We start from the raw sequence: 14,407 nt of genomic DNA on the forward strand, positions 1-14,407 counted from the left end.
TTATATAATCACATTCACATTTATTCTATAATGTCTTAAACAGAACTATGATTGTTTAACTGAATAGTCATAGTCAGAGTCTGTGCTTTCCATGGTAAATGCTATTGGGTTTGGTTACTTTGTGATTGAACTCAGAGAGGTCAAGGCCTGACTTACCCATGAACCTTCAGGGCCTGGTACCTACTTCCCGCCTCATTTACCTGCAACAGAGAGGTAATGTCTGTAGGCCAGATTTACCCTGCGGCCTCAATTTAGGTTTAGGGTGTTTTCACCAAAAAAGTCATTATCTTTAAATGGTTTCTATACAAGAGTGAAACTGAAAACTCTGTACGGACTTAGGCTAGAGCTGTTACAAAGGCTCAAACCAAGTTATATACAGTATCTGCAAGAAGATATTGGTTACTTTGGTTAAACAAAGGCTGTCTTTCTTAAAATGAATCACTACAAAGTATATATTGTAAATATATTCAGATGCTTCCATTTCAACCCCTAACTTCTATGCTGACCATATGGTGTTCAGTTCACTATGACTATCTGAAAGGACGGTCAGCAATATGGCTGAAGCTCTGCTCAAAAGACATCACCCTTCTTTCAGATCTATGAAAACACTTAGGGCAGGGGAAAGGGACTTGGGCAGGTTAAAATGGAACTTGGGCTGAGCACCTGACTTCTGAAATGGAATTGGACCTGGTCAATCATGTGGAAAGAGCTCACTCTAGAGGTGAGTTCAATCTTAACAAGTAAAACTGAGAAGAAATGTAATCTTTCCAGCTTTATCAATGTGAGAAATTGCCAAATAGTTGACCTTGTGTGCCATTTGATACTAGTTCTTTTTGTCTTCAGATTACAGACTAACAATGACTTTGCCCCATATAGGCCACCGTAAACAAGCCATTATAAAAAGTGATTAAAGGTAGAATCTTTAGTTACTACATATAATTTTGGACTTATTAATTAATACAATATAACCATTGATTCTTGAAGAATATAACTCATGAGCTTAGTTCAACTGTCGTACCAATCAGAAGCCAAAATATAGGCTTGTTTTATTCCAATGTTTGTAAACACTGCAAATGTGAACAAAAACTGCATAGCCGAAAAACATGGTTAAAACTACACTTTTGACATCATGGATGGTCAGTCCTTGGATCCATAGCTCTGTCTATGAATTTGAGAGTGGTTACATTTCTCCAGGCCCATCCATCAGCTTTTTCAAAAGCAGAGGTGAGATGACCGCTTTGTTGTTGATTAAATTAAGGATTTTTATCTTCAATGTTCAACATAGTTAACCAGATATTGATCTACTTAGCAGATTTAGGGCCAGATTCAAACAGATCCGCTTTAGCCAATATCCGTATAGCTGATGTTTTGTTGGAGGTGGAACTGCGATATGCTTCATTCACATGAACCATAAATAAGCACTCCGTTACGTGCCGGATGTCAATCATTTGAATGGGGAACTATATATTTTTGTATGGAAACAAAAACATAAAATATATTCTGAAATATATCCATTTACTTTGAATTTCCATAACCTATCTGCAATTCCATAAAAGTTTCAAACATACTGGGAAGATATCTTTGACAACCCAATTTCATGGAAGCAGGTCTTCAAACTCACATACAAAACTGCAATAGATACATACTCAAGGGCCTTTCAGTTAAAGATATTTGTAAAAATTCTGTCAACAAAGATAATGCTTTGCATTTGGGGTATTGAGCAAGACTCTAAATGCAGATTCTGTCATGAAGAGGAGGGGTGTCACGATCGTTATATAGATAATCTGACCAAGGCGCAGCGTGAGTAGAGTTCCACATTTTATTGATCGTGAAACTTCCAAAAAACAACAAAGAAATAATGATGTGAAGTCGGTAGCGCACAATGGCACTAACACAAAACAATATCCCACAATGCAGGCGGGAAAAGGGACACACTTAGTATGAGCCCCAATCAGAGGCAACAATATTCAGCTGTATTCAACGATATACCCCCTCCCCCCCCCCAAAGGTGTGGACTCCGACCGCAAAACCTGAACCTAGATGGGGAGGGTTAGGGTGGGCAACTAGCGTCAGTGGCGGTTCCGGTGCGGGACATAGCACCCGCTCAGACCGCAGATCCGGGCCATGAAGCCGAGCTGAACGTCGTGTCTGGACTGGGCACCGGCGCAGAGGAAGGCTCCGGCCATGGAGCAGGACTGGGCGCCATGCCTGGACTGGGCACCGGCGCAGAGGAAGGCTCAGGCCATGGAGCGGGACTGGATGCCGTGCCTGGACTGAGCACCGGCGCAGAGGAAGGCTCCGGTCATGGAGTGGGACTGGATGCCGTGCCTGGACTGGACACCGGCGCAGAGGATGGCTCCGGCCATGGAGCGGGACTGGACGCCGTGCCTGGACTGGGCACTGGCGCAGAGGAAGACTGACTCCAGCCATGGAGCGGGACTGGATGCCGTGCCTGGACTGAGCACCGGGGCAGAGAAAGGCTCCAGCCATGGCACCGGCACAGGAAGCTCCGGGCCGTGGACCGTCACTGGAGGCTCTGGACTGTGAACCGTCGCTGGAAGCTCCGGGCCATGGACCGTCACTGGAGGTTCCGGGCTATAGACCATCGCTGGAGACTCAGGGCTGGTGACACTCTTCAGGGCGAGTGCGGGGAGCCGGCACAGGACGTACCGGACTGGGCAGGCACACTGGAGGCCTGGTACGTGGAGCCGGCACAGGTTTCACCGGACTGATGACACGCTCTTCAAGGCGAGTGCGGGGAGCCGGCACAGGACGTACCGGACTGGGGAGGCGCACTGGAGGCCTGGAGCGTGGAGCCAGCACAGATGGCACCGGACTGATGACACGCTCTTCAGGGCGAGTGTGATACAGAATACACCTAACCAACATCTCTCGGCGATCTCCCTCCTCCAACATCTCCATCGACTCCCAGACGGTCTCTGGCTCTCTCCTCGGCTCAGCCGACTGCCCCTTGTGCCTCCCACAAAAAAATCTTGGGGTTGCCTTTGGGCTCTTTGTGGCTGCGGACCCCGGCGTCGTCACTGTCCTCCATTACTCCTTGGTTGGAAACGCCAAGGAAGGGTCTCGCATCCACCCAGTATTTCCTCCCATGTCCAACTCCCCTTACCTCCTGGGCACACTGCTTGGTCCTGTTATGGTGGGATATTCTGTCACAATCGTTATATAAATAATCGGACCAAGGCGCAGCGTGAGTAGAGTTCCACATTTTATTGATCGTGAAACTTCCAAAAAAACAACAAAGAAATAACGATGTGAAGTCCGTAGCGCACAATGGCACTAACACAAAACAATATCCCACAACGCAGGTTGGAAAAGGGACAGACTAAGTATGATCCCCAATTAGAGGCAACGATATTCAGCTGCCTCCAATTGGGAACCATACTCACACACCAACATAGAACTATAATAACTAGAAAACCCCCCTAGTCACGCTCTGACCTATTACACCAGGGCTCACTATGGTCAGGGCGTGACAAGGATGACATAATCCATCTGAATTGGTCATGTCCCACAATAAGCTCATTTTGGCTACAAGTTCAAGGCTGGATTTCTCATCACTCCATCAAACTACATATTAACCCTTAGCCTACAATTTCCGTGACTAATTAACATAATTAAAGATTCTGTCTGTTTAAGCTAGAGATATCTAATTTTTGCATGGGCTGATCCTTGGTATGACCATCTTAAAACAATTCCATATGTTTTTAGCTTGGAACCCACCCCCCCTCTCCCCCGGCTTAGACAGGGCTTAGAATCTAGAGGGATAACCCTCAGCTTGTCATCTTTGGTGAGCTCAATGTTCATAGTCCTACAATTAACAACGCAGTACTTCTTCTAGGTAAAATATTGATATACAAAACACAAAATTTGACATCTCTAACACCAAACCTTTTTGAACAATTATCTATGCGCCAATTAATTTTTGGAAAGTACAATTGCTACTAGAAATCAGAAAATTCAACAGCATCAAAGAAAGTGGGAGAAGCTAAGCAAGGCGGAGTGTTGGGAAGCTCTTTAGGCATATTTCTTTGACAAAGTCGACTAGTGTTTTTGAACAATATTAGTTAAAGTAAATATATGTTACTAGAAAGGCAAAATGCTCCATATGCCATGGAATGTAAGCTAACAATGGTTTTCCTTATTTATTTATTTCGGTATTAGGCTACACCATGGCATTGCTGATAACTGTTTTGTCCAAATGTGTTGTATCGTGTGTGTTTGTCTGTTTGAGTATTGTCATGTATATACATCGTCCTAACTTCTTATGGTTGTCTTGTCTTGTTATTGTCATGATCGTATTGTTTGTATTTTGTTTAATAAAAAATATATTTTAAAAAGTATTAATTAATTAACAAACAAAGCATACTGACTTCAGGCACTTCAATATCATGGTTTGCATTTTCAACACTACAATAAATAAACTATGTCAATCTCGTCAAAAACAGAAAATACATCCCTTCCTACCTTGTAGGCTTACCAAGTATCGAAGGCTCGGCTTGACAACCTCTGATTGTCATTTTTTTTAAATGGTGTTTTGTAACAGATGTCTCTTTCCATTCAACAAGTGGCCACTGCACAGTACAGAATGACTGATTGATTTTATTTATCAGTAAAAAAAATACATATATACATATATATATACACACAGTACGCACTGGGCACAGACGTCAATTCATTGTCTATTCCATAATGATGCAACGTAATTTCATTTAAATGATGTGGAAACAATGTTGATTCAACCAGTGTGTGCCCAGTGGGTACAAAGATTTTTAAAAGTGACTGGGAATGCACAATAAAGTTGGGGACTTATTTCCATTGTGGTCCGTATTTTTTACATAAGTGCATATACAATTACGTAGATACAGACACATTACAGAGATACAAACGAAAAAATGCTCAACCTCCTGATGAGTATAAAAGGGGGATTTTCAGTACAATTTTTACAAGCTTGTTTGGCTGGTCTGTAGCTTATTCCTTAGATGTTTGGTTCTGCTGGTGAACCATGATGTGCAGGCATAATCAAAGGGACACTGGACTAGCGCACTTGGCATAGTCTTTAGGGTGTCTATAGCTAGGTTTCCATCCAATTGGCGACATATTTTCATGTGAATATTCTAAAATCTGCACATAAACAATATGGCCGCTGCATTTTCCTATCAGAATTGTGTTTCAATCAAATTGACTTGTTGAGGATAAAAGTATGTGTGTAAATATGTAGTGCACATAAAATAACTTTAGCCATTGAATTTCCAGGTATCGAATAAAAAATACAAGTTAAATGGGTTTACATTGCATTTTCAGCTTTAGGCCTACTGATAGTTTTGTCACAAAAATGTTAGGTACAGTGCCTTGCAAAAGTATTCATCCCCCTTGGTGTTTTTCCCATTTTGTTGCATTACAACCTGTAATTTAAATTGATTTTTATTTGGATTTCATGTAATGGACATACACAAAATTGTCCAAATTGGTGAAGTGAAATGAAAAAAATATCTTGTTTAAAAAAAACGTAAAATAGAAAAACAAAAAATGGGGTGTGCATATGTATTCATTCCCCTTGCTATGAAGCCCCTAAAAAAGATCTGGTGCAACCAATTACCTTCAGAAGTCACATAATTAGTTATATTGCACACAGGTGGACTTTATTTAAGTGTCACATGATCTCAGTATATATACACCTGTTCTGAAAGGCCCCAGAGTCTGCAACACCACTAAGCAAGGGGCACCATGAAGACCAATGAGATCTCCAAACAGGTCAGGGACAAGGTTTTGGAGAAGTACAGATCAGGGTTGAGTTATAAAAATATCAGAAACTTTGAACATCCCACAGAGCACCATTAAATCCATTATTAAAAAATGGCAAGAATATGGCACCACAACAAATCTGCCAAGAGAGGACCGCCCACCAACACCCCCGGGCCAGGCAAGGAGGGCATTAATAGGAGAGGCAACAAAGAGACTAAAGATAACCCTGAAGGAGCTGCAAAGCACCACAGCAGAGATTGGAGTATCTGTCCACAGGACCACGTTAAACCGTGCACTCAACAGAGCTGGTCTTAATGGAAGAGTGGCCAGAAAAAAGCCATGCTTAAAGAAAAAAATAAGCAAACACATTTGGTGTTCGCCAAAAGGCATGTGGGAGACTCCCCAAACATATGGAAGAAGGTATTCTGGTCAGATGAGACTAAAATTGAGCTTTTTGGCCATTAAGGAAAACGTAATGTCTGGCGCAAATCCAACACCTCTCATCACCCTGAGAAAACCATCTCCACAGTGAAGCATGGTGGTGGCAGCATCATGCTGTGAGGATGTTTTTCATCGGCAGGGACTGGGAAACTGGTCAGAATTGAAGGAATGATGGATGGCTCTAAATACAGGGAAATTCTTGAGGGAAACCTGTTTCAGTCTTCAGGAGATTTGAGACTAGGACAGAGGTTCACCTTCCAGCAGGACAATGACCGTAAGCATACTGCTAAAGCAACACTCAAGTGGTTTAAGGGTAAACATTTAAATGTCTTGGAATGGCCTTGTCAAAGCCCAGACCTCAATCCAATTGAGAATCTGTGGTATGATTTAAAGATTGCTGTACACCAGCGGAACCCATCCAACTTGAAGGAGCTGGAGCAGTTTTGCCTTGAAGAATGGGCAAAAATCCCAGTGGCTCGATGTGCCAATGTTATAGAGGCATACCCCAAGAGACTTGCAGCTGTAATTGCAGCAAAAGGTGGCTCTACAAAGTATTGACTTTGGGGGGTGAATAGTTATGCATGCTCAAGTTTTCTGGTTTTTTTTTGTCTTATTTCTTGTTTGTTTCACAATAAAAAATATTTTGCATCTTCAAAGTGGTAGACATGTTGTGTAAATATAATGCTACAAACCCCCCAAAAATCAAATTTAATGCCAGGTTGAAAGGCAACAAAATAGGAAAAATGCCAAGGGGGGTGAATACTTTCGCAAGCCACTGTAGATATAGCGAATGTGTCCACTCTGGTATTGGCACGTTCGCTCTACCCAACAGATTGCAGATACAGACCGGGTATAGTCTACTACATGATGAGAATATCTTGGACAAATTTGTCAAATGGCAGCCATAATGTCACCAGAATTAGACCCTCGATATTTATTAAAAGGAGCATCAAGCTCATCAACGGGCACTTTCACTATCCTGTGAAGTTCATCATAACCTTTTTCGTCTGTAGCCTAATAAACTGTATGCTTTCCCATGATGTCCTGACCTTTTTTATATGACATGTAGGCTACTTTACTCACATAAAAAGGTTGGATGTAATCCTGGTTAATGTCAAGGCATTTTGAGGATGCTGGAATTATATTTTGGATGAACGTGCGCATGCCTGAGATTTTGAAGTAGCCTAATCAGGTTAAAACATTGTAACTGATTGTGTTTATGCTACATATAAAATATAAGAGCGTGCATTAAGCTTTCCTGAATAACTAGGAGAATGATGATCTGTAACAGACAGCAATTTCAATATCAGAAGTAAAAATACAGCCAGACTGGCCTGCTACTGTGCCTTTCTAGACCTTATAAACTGTCAAGAATAGACCCACAACTGATCCAAATGGAATGAAGCATTCAAATCACAAGGCTTTTGCGCCATTATTCAAATAACATTTTCACTACAGCCTAGAGTAATATGTTGTACTCACTTGAAAACAATAATGCAATTATTCATTGCATTGTGGTATGGTAGGCTAGTCTAGGTAGGATAATTGTATTGTCCCTACATCAATAGGGACAACACAGCATTTTGAGCTGTGTCTTCACTGTTATTTCATGTGCAATGATGCACCTGGCCTCTCCGCTGCCTATCAGCTATTCCTGTTTGTTCTTGGGGGATCATATTGAAAATTGATGCAGCTTTGAATGCTTTTATTTGTGTTAAGATTGCTATTTAGCCTATTGCAGATCTGGGCAAACGATCCACCTACCACTATTGTCACTATGAATCGTGGATGGAGGACAGGATAGATAGTTAGACTGGTAGACTAAACTTACCTGTGGTATGGTAAAAGTTAGCACATGGAAAAGCGTAGTGTATAAGGGAAGTACCAAAACACCTTTATATAGGGTGCATGCAAGCAGATTAGAACATTTGGCTAGAATGGAAGAAATTATATAGTAAAACCTGCAAAAGAGCGAATTTAAAGCATGGAAAAAACGCACTACCCTGTCCTGTACCTAATAAAAAACCACACAACCCTCCCCAAAGTAAAAAAAACAAGTTTGACACCCCCTATTTTGACCACCCCACCCCAGTAAATTTCAATCTGTTCCCTAGATGAAGTTGTACACTCTCAGCTTTTTGTATTTTGTATTTTGAGTTAAACTTGGAATACCAAGGCATTTGATGTATGCATACTTCTGACAGTGCTTTGATATGCGTGTGTATAGTGATAATGTTTACATCCATCACTCGGCAACGTGTTATGGTACTAAAGTCGGGCACAGATCCTGAAGCTGTGCATTCCGGAAACACAGGACTGTACAGCTGTCCCTTTCGTGTAAAGAAGTCGTAAGCAGACTATCCAACTATTGTGACTCATTTCCAGAGTCACAATTAAACAGTGGTGAGACATGGAGGTATGTGATCACTTTCCATCATTTGTGTAGGTGATTATGATGATGATGTGTAAAACTATTTTACTGTGTTCATTTAAAGGGACAATCTGGGATTGGTGCTATCAATTTGTGGACTGTAAAATACTTGAAATATAGCCATTGATTCATGTAGAATGTCATTTCTAAATGCTTCATTAGCTTATCAATTTTTTTACCGCATCATAACCCAAAATATAAGCTTGATCTCACAATCTGTGTGTGTGTGTGTGTGTGTGCGCGCACATGCGTGCGTTTGTGTGTGTGTCTACAGGTTCCATTGGGGGCAGGTGTGCACTAGCCTGTCAGCACCAGGGTAACAACCAGGTCTGTGTGATGCTGTACAGAGACGGAGCAGCCAACCAGGTGAGACTTGTTCTATCTATCTAACGGTTGTAGTAGTCTTCTTCATCATCATCATCGACTCTCCTCCTCTTGTCCAATCAGGGCCAGATATTTGAGTCTTTCAACATGATGGCTCTGTGGAAGCAGTGTATCTTCATCTGTGAGAAAAACAGGTTTGGCATGGGAGTGCATGTGGAGAGGTCCTCTGCTAGCACTGAGTACATCAAGAAACAATATTCTTGGCCTCAAGGTAGGACACACACACAATCAGTGAGTGTACAGTATCTCTGCTATATTGACCTTCCTAACTCTGGGTATAGGTGGACGGCATGGACGTTCTGTGTGTGTGGGGAGGCCAACAAGTTCGTTGCAGACCACTGCAGAGCCAGGAAGGTGAGGTATGATTGTTTGTAGAGCTTGAGAAGATGAGTTCTGATTGGTGCAGAGATGAGAATTTTATAAGTGGTTTAAGAGCTTGAAGAGTGTTAAGAATCACCTTGTCTCAGACAATCTAATCTCAGAGCGATGATCAGCTTCTAGTATCGCACCAGTGGCTCCTCCCTGACAGAGGGAAGCTATGTGACCAACTCTGAGACAATCTGTGGAAGAGACTCCAGTACAGAGCTGCAACTGGTCCCTGTTTAACCACTACTGACACTCCTTGTGTACTGCAGGGACAAAAAGCATAGATATAGGAAGATGCTGAAAAACTGCTGCTCCAATAGAAATCCCTGATCAGCAGTGTCATGGCGGTGTTGGCTACCTTGTTGAGTATCTTGGTTTGGAAACCTCTCTGGCAGGGTCCTATTGTCATGGAGCTGGAGACCTACTGTTACCATAGACACAGCATGAGCGACCCTGGGGTTAGGTGAGATGTGATCTCTGACCTCTGACCCTGTGACTGTTATCTGACCCCGGGTCTCTCTCCGCCCCCTCACTCCTCCTCTACTCTCTCTCTCATCCCTTACTCTGTTCTGTTTTAGCCTGACCCACCTTCTTGTGTTGCCAGGGCTGCTAATTTCTGGATATTTTCTCCAACACCTGTCAAACTCTTCATTTGAATTATATTATTCTATTCTAATTCTATTCTATTAGAAATCCCTCACTCCCTATTTGAACCTGTCTAGACACCCGTTTAGTGCGGTATTTGTTTGGGATGCATCCTAATACTCTAGCACCGCTTCCTTTCCAGGGTTCTCTCTCTCTCTCATCGACTAAGGGCTGGAGCTGAACCCTGCTAATCAGGTCTAACCCCTCTGCCTGTGTGAGATTTAACTTCCTGTAGCAACCATACCCGTGAGGAGATCCAGGAAGTGCGCAGTAAGAGTGACCCCATCACTATGCTGAAGGAATGCATGCTGTCCAACAACATGGCTTCTGTGAAGAAGCTCAAGGTAAACACACTTTCACCAACACGCACGCACGCACACACACACAGACACACACACACACACAAACACACACACAGGTGGTCCAAGTGCTCAAATATAATTTTTTATTCCCTCCTTCAGTCCTTTAATAGATGTAAAGATCAGGAAGGTGAACAAGAATGGGGCCCAGTTTGACCCAGAGCTGCCATTGGACAAGCTCTGTAACCACATCTTCGCCAACAAACCGGACCAGCCGGACCAACCCCTGTGTCAAACTAAAGTCTGTCAGTTGGACACACACACACACACACATCTGGACCAAACTACAGTCTATCAGGTACACATCCTCTTCAACCCTCTGCCACATCAACCCCTGGGTGAAAGTCTACTCCTCCTCTCTTCTTATCCTCCTTCTCTCATTCCCTTGTCTCACATTCGGAGATGAGATCGTGGTTAGAGTTGAGTCTGTAGCACCATTCCAAACCAGTTCATCACTTCTGACCCTGTGATGTCACTGGTATTTATTCACAATATGTACTGTGTAGCGTATAATATGTAGTTTTATATCTAGGTCTGAATTGGTAGTATTCTCCTGATACTGAGGGATTGGTCTTTGAATGGGAGGTGAATTGCATTGGACAGCCCAGCACTAACAAACCTGATTCAGTATATCAACCTCTCATCAAGACTTTGATAAGCTGTATCATTTGGGTTAATGCTGATATGTAAGCTTGCACACCCTATAGCTCTCCAGGAGCAGGGTTGTCCACCCCTGGCTTGGGGAGTGTGTGGAGGGTCTGTCTCTGTTTTTAAGATTTGAGTGTTTGTACAGTACCAGTCAAAGGTTTGGACACACCTACTCATTCAAGGATTTTTCTTTATTTGTACTATTTTCTACATTGTAGAATAATAGTGAAGACATCAAAACTATGAAATAACACATATGGAATCATGTAGTAACCAAAAAAGTGTTATTAAATGAAAATATATTTTAGATTTTAGATTCTTCAAAGTAGCAACCCTTTGCCTTGATGACAGCTTTGCACACTCTTGGCATTCTCTCAACCAGCTTCATGAGGTAGTCACCTAGAATGCATTTCAATTAACAGGTGGGCCTTGTTAAAAGTTAATTTGTGGAATTTCTTTCCTTCTTAAAAACCTTTTAGGCCTAGACGTCCCGCTAGCCTAGGCGTCCCGCTTCCAGTGAAACTGGAGGGCGCGCAATTCAATAAATAATCATACAAATGATGGATATTAAACATTTAGTTACATATAAGGGTCTTATATCGGTTGGAAGCTTAAATTCTTGTTAATCTAACTGCACTGTCCGATTTACAGTAGCTATTACAGAGAAAACATGCCATGCGATTGTTTGAGGACGGCGCCCCACATCAAAATATTTTTCCACCGGCACAGGTTTCATGAATTCACAAATAGCAATTAAAAATTCACTTACTTTTTGAAAATCTTCCTCTTATTTGTCATCCAAAGGGTCCCAGCTATAGTGTCGTTTTGTTAGATAAAATCCTTCTTTATATCCCAAAAAGTAAATTTAGTTGGCACCATCGATTTGAGTAATCCACTCGTTCAACATGCCGAGAAAGGAATCCAAAAATCTACCCCTAAACTTTGTTTCAACAAGTCAAAATACATTTCTATGTACTCCTATGATACCCTAAAAAGTAATCAAACTATAATATTTCTTAAGGAAAGAAGTATGTTCAATAGGAAACCGATTTTAGCAGGTGCGTCCTGTCTTCATGGCGTGCGCAAACACAAATTTCCAAGACTGTGTCCCTGTACTGTGTCCCTGTTTTTGAAGTTACAAGCCTAAAACCTTGAACATAGACAACTGCCACCCCATGGAAGCCATAGGAATTGCATCCAGGGAGCTAATTCTCAGTATGACCTTATACTTGTCATTCTAAGAGGATGGTCTCTCAACAAACAAAAGTATTCTGGTTGGTTTTTCTTTGGATTTTTCCCCTACCATATCTATTGTTATATTCTCCTACATTATTTTAACATTTCTACAAACTTCAAAGTGTTTTCTTTCCAATGGTACCAATTATATGCATACCCTGGCTTCAGGGCCTGAGCAACAGGCAGTTTACTTTGGGCATGTCATTCAGGCGGAAATTTTGAAAAAAGGGGCCTAGCCCTAAGAATGAATGTGTTTGAGCCGATCAGTGATCATCAATATTGTGTTATTGTGTTGCACCTTTAACCAATAGCCAAAAAAATAACAACTCTTACAAATAAAGTAAAAAGACTTTTACTTAATAAAGCCAACTTTTTATTGGCCTTATTAAGTCATCCTCCATATCAAATTTGAGCCAGACTGCCCAGCCAGCCCGAGTCGCCTGCACGCCCAACCCCCACCATAGTCAATAACTCAACTCTCTCCCCAAAACATCTTCTTTCTAGTCTTTTTTTGTCTCAAGGGAAAGGTTTGGAAAACAAAAGTTCAATAAAAACACACAAACATTAACACACAGAATTAGGATTTTAGTGAAACATTCCTTATTGGTTTCAGGTGTGTTAGGCCAAGTCCAGAGTGACAACAGTACGGCAGACTCCCAGGGCCAGGACTGAGCACACCAGCAGTTAGGAACTGTCTAAATAGGTATCTCCCCTACGTGGGCATATTTTCAATACAGGCACATTTTGTTTGTATAGTATTCCATATAAGGCATCCAGACCTTATGAAAGTTGCACAGTATACCCTTAATCTTGTAATAAGTCAAATCTAGTGATACATAACTTGACCTTTCTTCCATCCATTGTGGGAGGATAACCAACCTTCCAATTAATGGCAATGCATTTCTTAGTCGCTATAAATGCTAGGTTACACAGTTTCTTCAGATAACACTCTACAGTCTCAACATTTCCAAGCAAACAAAAACAGGGAGAAGGGAGAATCTGTAGACATGCTGAGAGAAAAGAACATACTCTTTGCCAGAATTCAGTCAGCCTTCACAAGACCATGACATATGCAAATACAGTATGTCCCCTTTAGTGTTTTACACCTCCAGCAGAGTAATGACATTTCTGAGTGCATGTAATTCAGTTTCAGTGGCATGTAGTACATTCTATGGATGGTCTTAGACTGCAGTAATTTATGTCTGAGATTATATGAACATGACTAGGCATTCTAACATATCTGTATCAATTCATCATCAGTAACACATTTTTGTTTTACATGCTTTGTGGCAAAGCCTCTATCTACCCTAGATACAGTTTGGAAATCAACTTTAGAGGTTTGTCAGACTGCCTTGAAATAGGTTCAATCTTTGAAGAGTCTTACTTGTCCAGTGTTTGCTGCACAGAGAGAATAAAATAAAAAATCTGCAAAAGTTCACCTCTGCACCGTCACAGACTCCCCGTCATAATCTGATCCTGCTTAGACGAGGCATGACAAAGAATTATCTTGGTGTACATTTATACATTATATTATACAAGAATAGAATCAATGGTTCAACAGTTGAAATGACCATTATTCCCAGATCCCAGACTGTAGCCTAGCCATCAACTCAAGATGGAACTTTGTATCCATTCACTGATTGTTATAATTTACTGCAAAATTCACCTGAGCTCTGTAGACTGGTCTTCCCTGGCTGTCTGAACCTGCAGGAACACCTGTCACCATCTGATCCAGCTAAGACTTGATGAGCATAGTGTTTTGTAGAGCTGTTTATACCGTGTCAGTGTGAAAAGTAGTGAATTAGCTGGGGAAACTGACAGATCAATAACATTAAATTCCTATACTGACTAATAAAAATAAGTTCCAAATATAAGTACTCAATCGTTTGGCCGCTGGTTTCATCACTTGATTCAGGCCTAGTATGATTGAGAAAAAAAGAATAGCTAAAGTTAGTGAGCTAGCTAGCTAGTTAACGTTAGCCAACTTTTGTCTGGTTCTAGCCAATGTACAATGTACATTATGTACATGATCATATTTACTTCTGTTGAAACGGGACAAAACAAAGGCTACAAAACATATCCATACATACAACAGCTGTTAGATACTGCTACCTGACAGATAGCTAGTTAGAGG

General features: G+C 41.5%; 1 pseudogene; it reads left to right on the top strand.

The window, feature by feature from the left end:
• Positions 1-8,614: 8,614 nt before the first annotated feature.
• Positions 8,615-12,945, top strand: LOC115193476 (pyruvate dehydrogenase E1 component subunit alpha, somatic form, mitochondrial-like; annotated as a pseudogene).
• Positions 12,946-14,407: the final 1,462 nt, after the last annotated feature.

Source organism: Salmo trutta, chromosome 5 (assembly GCF_901001165.1).
Source record: "Salmo trutta chromosome 5, fSalTru1.1, whole genome shotgun sequence".
Classification (NCBI taxonomy): Eukaryota; Metazoa; Chordata; class Actinopteri; order Salmoniformes; family Salmonidae; genus Salmo; species Salmo trutta.